Source organism: Lynx canadensis, chromosome B4 (genome assembly GCF_007474595.2).
Source record: "Lynx canadensis isolate LIC74 chromosome B4, mLynCan4.pri.v2, whole genome shotgun sequence".
Taxonomy (NCBI): Eukaryota; Metazoa; Chordata; class Mammalia; order Carnivora; family Felidae; genus Lynx; species Lynx canadensis.
The window spans coordinates 113,979,950-113,986,599 of NC_044309.1; the positions used below are offsets into that span (position 1 = coordinate 113,979,950).

The 6,650-nt window shown below is 39.9% G+C and overlaps 1 non-coding gene across 1 annotated transcript; it reads right to left on the reverse strand.

Moving 5' to 3' along the window:
• Window positions 1-2,292: 2,292 nt before the first annotated feature.
• LOC115519614 lies at window positions 2,293-2,398 on the reverse strand. The gene has a single exon (XR_003970609.1). It is a non-coding gene; the product is annotated as a small nucleolar RNA U13 (small nucleolar RNA).
• Window positions 2,399-6,650: the final 4,252 nt, after the last annotated feature.

Below are 6,650 nucleotides of genomic sequence, written 5' to 3' on the forward strand. Positions count from 1 at the left end.
CTCTATTCTCACTTAACAATTTATATTGAGCTTCTCTGTCTTCAAGTGTTGGATGGGACATACTTAGGTTTTTAAAAAAGGATTCCTTGTTTATCTGAAATTCAAATTTAATGGGGCCTCCGGTATTTCTATTTACTAAATCTCACAGCCCTCCTCCTGTCTTTGGCCCACGGTGGCTGTTCCAGTTCTCGCTTTCTTTCAGCCACACGGGAAGGAGGCGCACATGTCCAATTCTGTAAAGGGCAGAACGTGGACGTACCACATACTTTCACTTTCATCCCATAGGCCAGAACTTAGTCACGTGGCCTCCTGGAGCTTTCGGGGCGGCTAGGAAGTGAAGTGTTGAGCAGGGTAGCCAGCCAGCTAAAGCCAGAGAAGCCCTATTTCAGAAGAATGGTTAATACAAAACAGATAGTAGTCTGACACAGATAACAATCCTTCCATCACCAAATACAGTCGCTAGCGGTAGCCAGTCCACTTCCCCATTCCAACCAATGGGTGGGTATGTGACCCAAACCATTCCACTCAGCCCCTCTGTCTCTGAACCAAAATCTTGAGCAAAGTGATACAGAGACTTCAAATAACTCAAGTTCATTCATGTCAGTTGTAGTGACCTGAGAAATTTAGACATTATGGCTTTATGTTACTCCGATCTCTAGAGTTTCTGGTCCTGAGCTTCCCCCTAGTCTGCCCTCCCAGATCCAGATTGTCCTTGGATCCTGTATCTTTTGTTCCCCCTGAAGTCTTCAGAATTGGTTTGCAATCAATAAAACTCCAAATGATCAAAGGTCAAGTCTGGATGTATTCCAAGGTGAAGAGATAGAAAACCAGTTCTCTACCTCTAAGGATTTCTTCCTAAGCACATTTTCACTTCAGCACTGCAGTTTTCAGACTTAAAAGTAACAGGACAACTATAGGTCCAGAGGTAGTAGCTTAAAAGGGAAACAGAGAGAGAAGTGAAAATTAAATATTAAGCTAATATTTGCACTTACTTACTCTGTGCCTCCTTGCAGAGATTACTAATTTCTCTAATACTTGCAGAAACCCTGTACTTTGTTAAGTTTTATGTGTATTATCTCATTAAACCCTTGCAGCAATAATAATAGGCATTATTATTCTTCTCATTTTCCAGATGGGGAAAATGGGGCTTAGAAAGTTAAGTGGCTTGCCTAAGGTCACATAACAGCTGTAGCTAGGATTCAAAACCAAGTTGAACTTCTGCATTTAAACTTTTTACATTCTGCTACACCACAGACCTTTAAAAAAAATTGATATCTAAACAGATTTTTAATTTAATTTTTATCTTTTCATCATGGAGAATTTTCCATATACTAAAACAGAACGGTATAATGAAGCATTCGTGTACCCATCACTTAGCTTCAATAACTATTCCCATTCTACCATTATTTTTTCATCAATCCTCTCCTCAAATTCACTTTATTTTCTCTTATTCTATGGTATTTTCTTTATTTAAAAACATTTTTTTAAGTTTATTTAGTTATTTTGAGAGAGTGAGAGAGCATGCACAAGGAGGGGAGGGACAGAGAGAGAGAGGGAGAGAGAGAATCCTAAGCAGGTTCCACGCTGGCAGCAGAGGGGCTCTGTGCTGTCAGTATAAGGCTCAATCCCATGAACCATGAGATCATGACCCGAGCCAAAACCAAGAGTCAATGCTTGACTGACTGAGCCACCCTGGTACCCCTATCCTAGAGTATTTAAAACTGAATCCCAGACATCATATCTCATCTCCTATAAATACCTTAGAATGTTTCTCTAGTACATGAGAACTTAAAAGAAAAAAAACATAATAGCCTTATCATGCCTTCTCAAATTCACAAAAATTCCTTCATATATTTAATTTCCGATCCAAGTTCAACTTTCCCTGTTTGTCTCACAAATATCTTTTTACAGTTGTCAAATAAAAATTCAAACACAGTGTGTACATTACATATTTAGACATTCTCTTAGGTCTCTTTTACCTTATGACAATCCCCCTTCTCTTTTTTTCTTTTACACCGTGTGTTTGTTGAAGAAGAAGGGGATTTTGTCCCTGTGGGATTTTTTTTTTCTTTTCACATCAGATGGATAAGGTGCCAATTAAAAAAATTTTTTTTAATGTTTTATTTATTTTTGAGAGAGCACAAGCAGGGGAGGGGCTGAGATAGAGGGAGATCGAGGGTCCAAAATGGGCTCTGTGCTGATGAGCAAGTCCGATGTGGGCTATAACTCACGAACCGTGAGATCATAACCTGAGCCAAACTCCAATGCTCAACTGACTGGGCCACCCAGGTGCCCCCGATGGGTAAGGTGCCAATTATGTTATGACAAAGTTTGAAGGAAGCACATCCCACACAGTGGCTGAACACCCAATCATCACACTTGTGAAATACAAAAGGTTCTGTCTTGTGGTATTTCTAATTGCAGTTGGCTGATGGCATCCTCCCGGTGTCATTAGCCTGTTCTTCCATCTCCCATCTTTCCCATAATCTGGTGGTTGGTTCAAGACGTTTGATTAAATTCAGGTTCAAAATTTTTGTTTGTTTGTTTTGGCAAGATTACTCCATAGGTGGTGTTAACAGTTTCCTTTTAAAATAAATTGTGTACTGCTCCGTTAAATCTGAGTCAGTGATTATAATCAGTAAACAGCTTTTCTCCTCCCCGCCTCTGCCTTAATTTTATTTTTTTTAATTAAAAAAAATTTTTTTAAGTAATCTCTACACCTAATGTGAGGCTCGAACTTACAACCCCAAGATCAAGGGTTGCACGCTCTACTGTCTGAGCCAGCCCAGTGCCCCCACCCACCACTATCTTTAAATAAGATCTCCCTTCTCTGCCCCCAATGACATTTCAGGCAGATCCCTTACCTTTGGGGTCACTTTCAGATGTGAAAAGAGTCTCATTTTCAGCTGTAGAAAATTCCAGTCTGGCCTAAATTAACTTTATTTTTTTATCTAATTCAAATCTCCCCATTTCTCTCCCTGCCCTTTTATCTTATTTGGTAGACAGTCTCCACCTTGTCTCCTAGGTCCATGAGAAACATTGCATATTTTTATCCAGCTGAATGGTAGAACCCTATGTCCTCATCCAGCCACTAGGGGCAGTTCCAGCCAGCCTCCAGTCTACTGTCTCTCTATTCTCCTCAAACTCCAGGGGAGCCTCAGTACCTTCCCCCAAAACTCACTTGTCTTCCACTCCTGTAACAGCACAGGGCAGGTGTACACATTCCTTAAGGCTGGCAAGCATCTGGCCAGCATTTTTGTCTGGCTAGCACTCACAATTCGCTACATGGCTCCCTCACTGCCTCCGTCTCTTGGCTCTGGTTGGAAGAGCAATGTCCCATGCATGTAGGGAAGAAATGCTATTGTGCTCTCTCTTGTTGGGAAGTCTCTCTAAAGATGCATCTTCCCAACTGAATCTTTCGCTTTCTCTGCTAATGGCTGTGGAGGGATGGTTGCTAGACTCATAATAAGGCCTGTGTATATGTATAGAGAACCCTTCTTTAAAATATGGGAGGTGGGGCACCTGGGTGGCTCAGTCAGTTGAGCATCCAACCCTTGATTTCGGCTCAGGTCATGATTCCAGCATTGTGGGAACGAGCTCCAAGTCAGGCTCTGTGCTGAGTGTGGAGCCTTGCCTAAGATCTCTCTCTCTCCCCCACCCCCCCCATGCCTTTCTCCTCCACTTCCATGCTCTCTCTCTCTAATAAACAAAATTTTTAAAACTTAAAATATGGGGCTGCTTCTCACTCATCTCCTACACCTCTGAGGCTGTATTTTAAATTACTATCAACAGAAAAATTTCCATCTACATCCAATCTATTAACATTTACCCTCAACTTGGCTTTATAAGTAATTCTGCTAAACCTACAGAATTTCCTACTTTATTTTAAAATAAATGATTGAGATAAACTCAAACTTAAATAATCCTCTCCAGGATACTTTTGCATGTGTCAGTGGGATGTTGGTGAACATTAAGCACAGTGCTAACAAATGTTTGTCTTTGGTCCTTACTCAAGAAGACCCCGGTGGTCTACTAAATAAATATCAAAAACAATTAAGCAAGGAAAGGAAAACATTTCTACAAACAGCAGAGGACAAGGAAGCAGGTCTCCAGTGATTCAGTTGAATTAAATACACCCAGTCTTGTTTAATATGTCATACACAGAACTATGTACTTGTTAGATTCCCATTTTTTATTAGATACAACCTATAACCATTCTAATTGACATGTTAAGGTTTACATGTATTTTCTTTAAATTAGTGGGTTTAATTAGAATTGCTGGGTGGAGAACTGCTTATTCCAGCCTTAACTAGGAAATGAAAAGGAGGCTTACTGACTCACTCAAGAGTCAGCTGAGTACATTTTTATTCAGCTCTCAGCCAAAGGAGGAGTGAGGAGTGAACAATAAACTAACCAAGAACTGCATGGTGATGAGTCATTATCCATGGATGAGTGTGTGTGTGTGTGTGTGTGTGTGTGTGTGTGTAGGGGCAACTCTGTTACATCAGACTAGACTCCAATAAGAAGTTTAAACATGAAGGAGAGGTTTCTGGAGGGGTACTGTAATGGATCAATTGAATCATGTTAAATCATGTTCATCATGGACAAAGCTGTTAAATACGCCTGAATCCAAGTATTAGATATTCAAAATGTGTGCACTTAGTAGAGCTCCAGCCTCATATTAGAATTTAATAAATGTTTGTGGAAGAAGAGAGGAAAGGAGGAAGTGAGGGAAAGATGGAGGGAGGAAAGGGAAAATGGTTTTTATTCATTTTAACAACCGAGTAAGCATCAATTGGTTAATGGTCTTTCGATAGTGTGCTTAACGTGGTATTTAGGACTGATTGTACAAGTGAAAGAAAATTAAGAAGCTAATAAAAATCATGTTATGGACGGGGCGCCTGGGTGGCGCAGTCGGTTGAGCGTCCGACTTCAGCCAGGTCACGATCTCGCGGTCCGTGAGTTCGAGCCCCGCATCAGGCTCTGGGCTGATGGCTCAGAGCCTGGAGCCTGTTTCCGATTCTGTGTCTCCCTCTCTCTCTGCCCCTCCCCCGTTCATGCTCTGTCTCTCTCTGTCCCAAAAATAAATAAACGTTGAAAAAAAAAAATTAAAAAAAAAAAATCATGTTATGGTAACAACGGAAAGGCTGACAGCATATGAGTTGGAAAAAGAAATCTTAAGCATTTGGGTTTTATGTTTTTGTTTTTAACACTGGCATCACAAATTAGCTTTGTAACGTATTCAACAGTCCAGAATATCAAGCCATTGATCTGTTCTGTTAGAAACATCATTTTCCAAGTCATTTGAAGTAAGTTACAGATATATTTAAACACAAAGACACTACTCATTAATAGAAAGCAAATGTTCCATTAAGGAATGTAAGATCTCCATTTTATTCACTTTCTTTCTGATACCCTCAGTTCCTCTGTTCTCTTATCCCTCTACTTTCCTGTCTGACAAAACATTAAACCATAGATCAGTATAATGGCCCACATTTTAAAATACAGATATTGTTAGGAATAGGGAACTGGGGAGATTGATTTAAAATGATTTTATTTGGTTCATAAATTTAGAAGCAAGAGTCCCTTACTGGGAATTACGGCTATGGGCAAATATGGGGTCTTAGGCTAGTGGATTATGGTAAAGACTAAAAATTGCTTTCGTTGTAAGGACTTTTTTTGTTGAGAACATGATGTCGCATAAAGCTATTTGTTATAACTGCCTGTCATTTTTTTTTAACTTGTTTTATTTTTTATTTTTTTAAATTTACATCCAAATTAGTTAGCATATAGTGCAACAATGATTTCAGGAGTAGATTCCTTAGTGCCCCTTACCCATTTAGCCCATTCCCCCCTCCCACAACCCCTCCAGTAACCCTCAGTTTGTTCTTCATACAACTCCACAGAGTTTCTTCTGTTTTGTCCCCCTCCCTGTTTTTATATTATTTTTGTTTCCCTTCCCTTACATTCATCTGTTTTGTCCCTTAAAGTCCTCATATGAGTGAAGTCATAGGATTTTTGTCTTTCTCTGACTGATTAATTTCACTTAGCATAATACCCTCCAGTTCCATCCACATAGTTGCAAATGGCAAGATTTCATTCTTTTTGATTGCTGAGTAACACTCCATTGTATATATACCACATTTTCTTTATCCATTCATCCAACGATGAACATTTAGGCTCTTTCCATACTTTGGCTATTGTTGATAGTGCTGCTATAAACATGGGGGTGCATGTGTCCCTTCGAAACAGCACACCTGTGTCCCATGGATAAATGCCTAGTAGTGCAATTGCTAAGTTGTAGGGTAGTTCTATTTTTAGTTTTTTGAGGAACCTCCATACTGTTTTCCAGAGTGGCTGCACCAGCTTGCATTGCCACCAACAATGCAAAAGAGATCCTCTTTCTCCACATCCTTGCCAACATCTGTTGTTGCCCGAGTTGTTAATGTTAGCCATTCTGACAGGTGTAAGGTGGTATCTCCTTGCGGTTTTGATTTGTAGTTCCCTGATGATGAGTGATGTTGAGCATTTTTTCATGTGTCGGTTGGCCATCTGGATGTCTTCTTTGGAGAAGTGTCTATTCATGTCTTTTGCCCATTTCTTCAGTGGATTATTTGTTTTTTGGGTGTTGAGTTTGGTAAGTTCTTTAT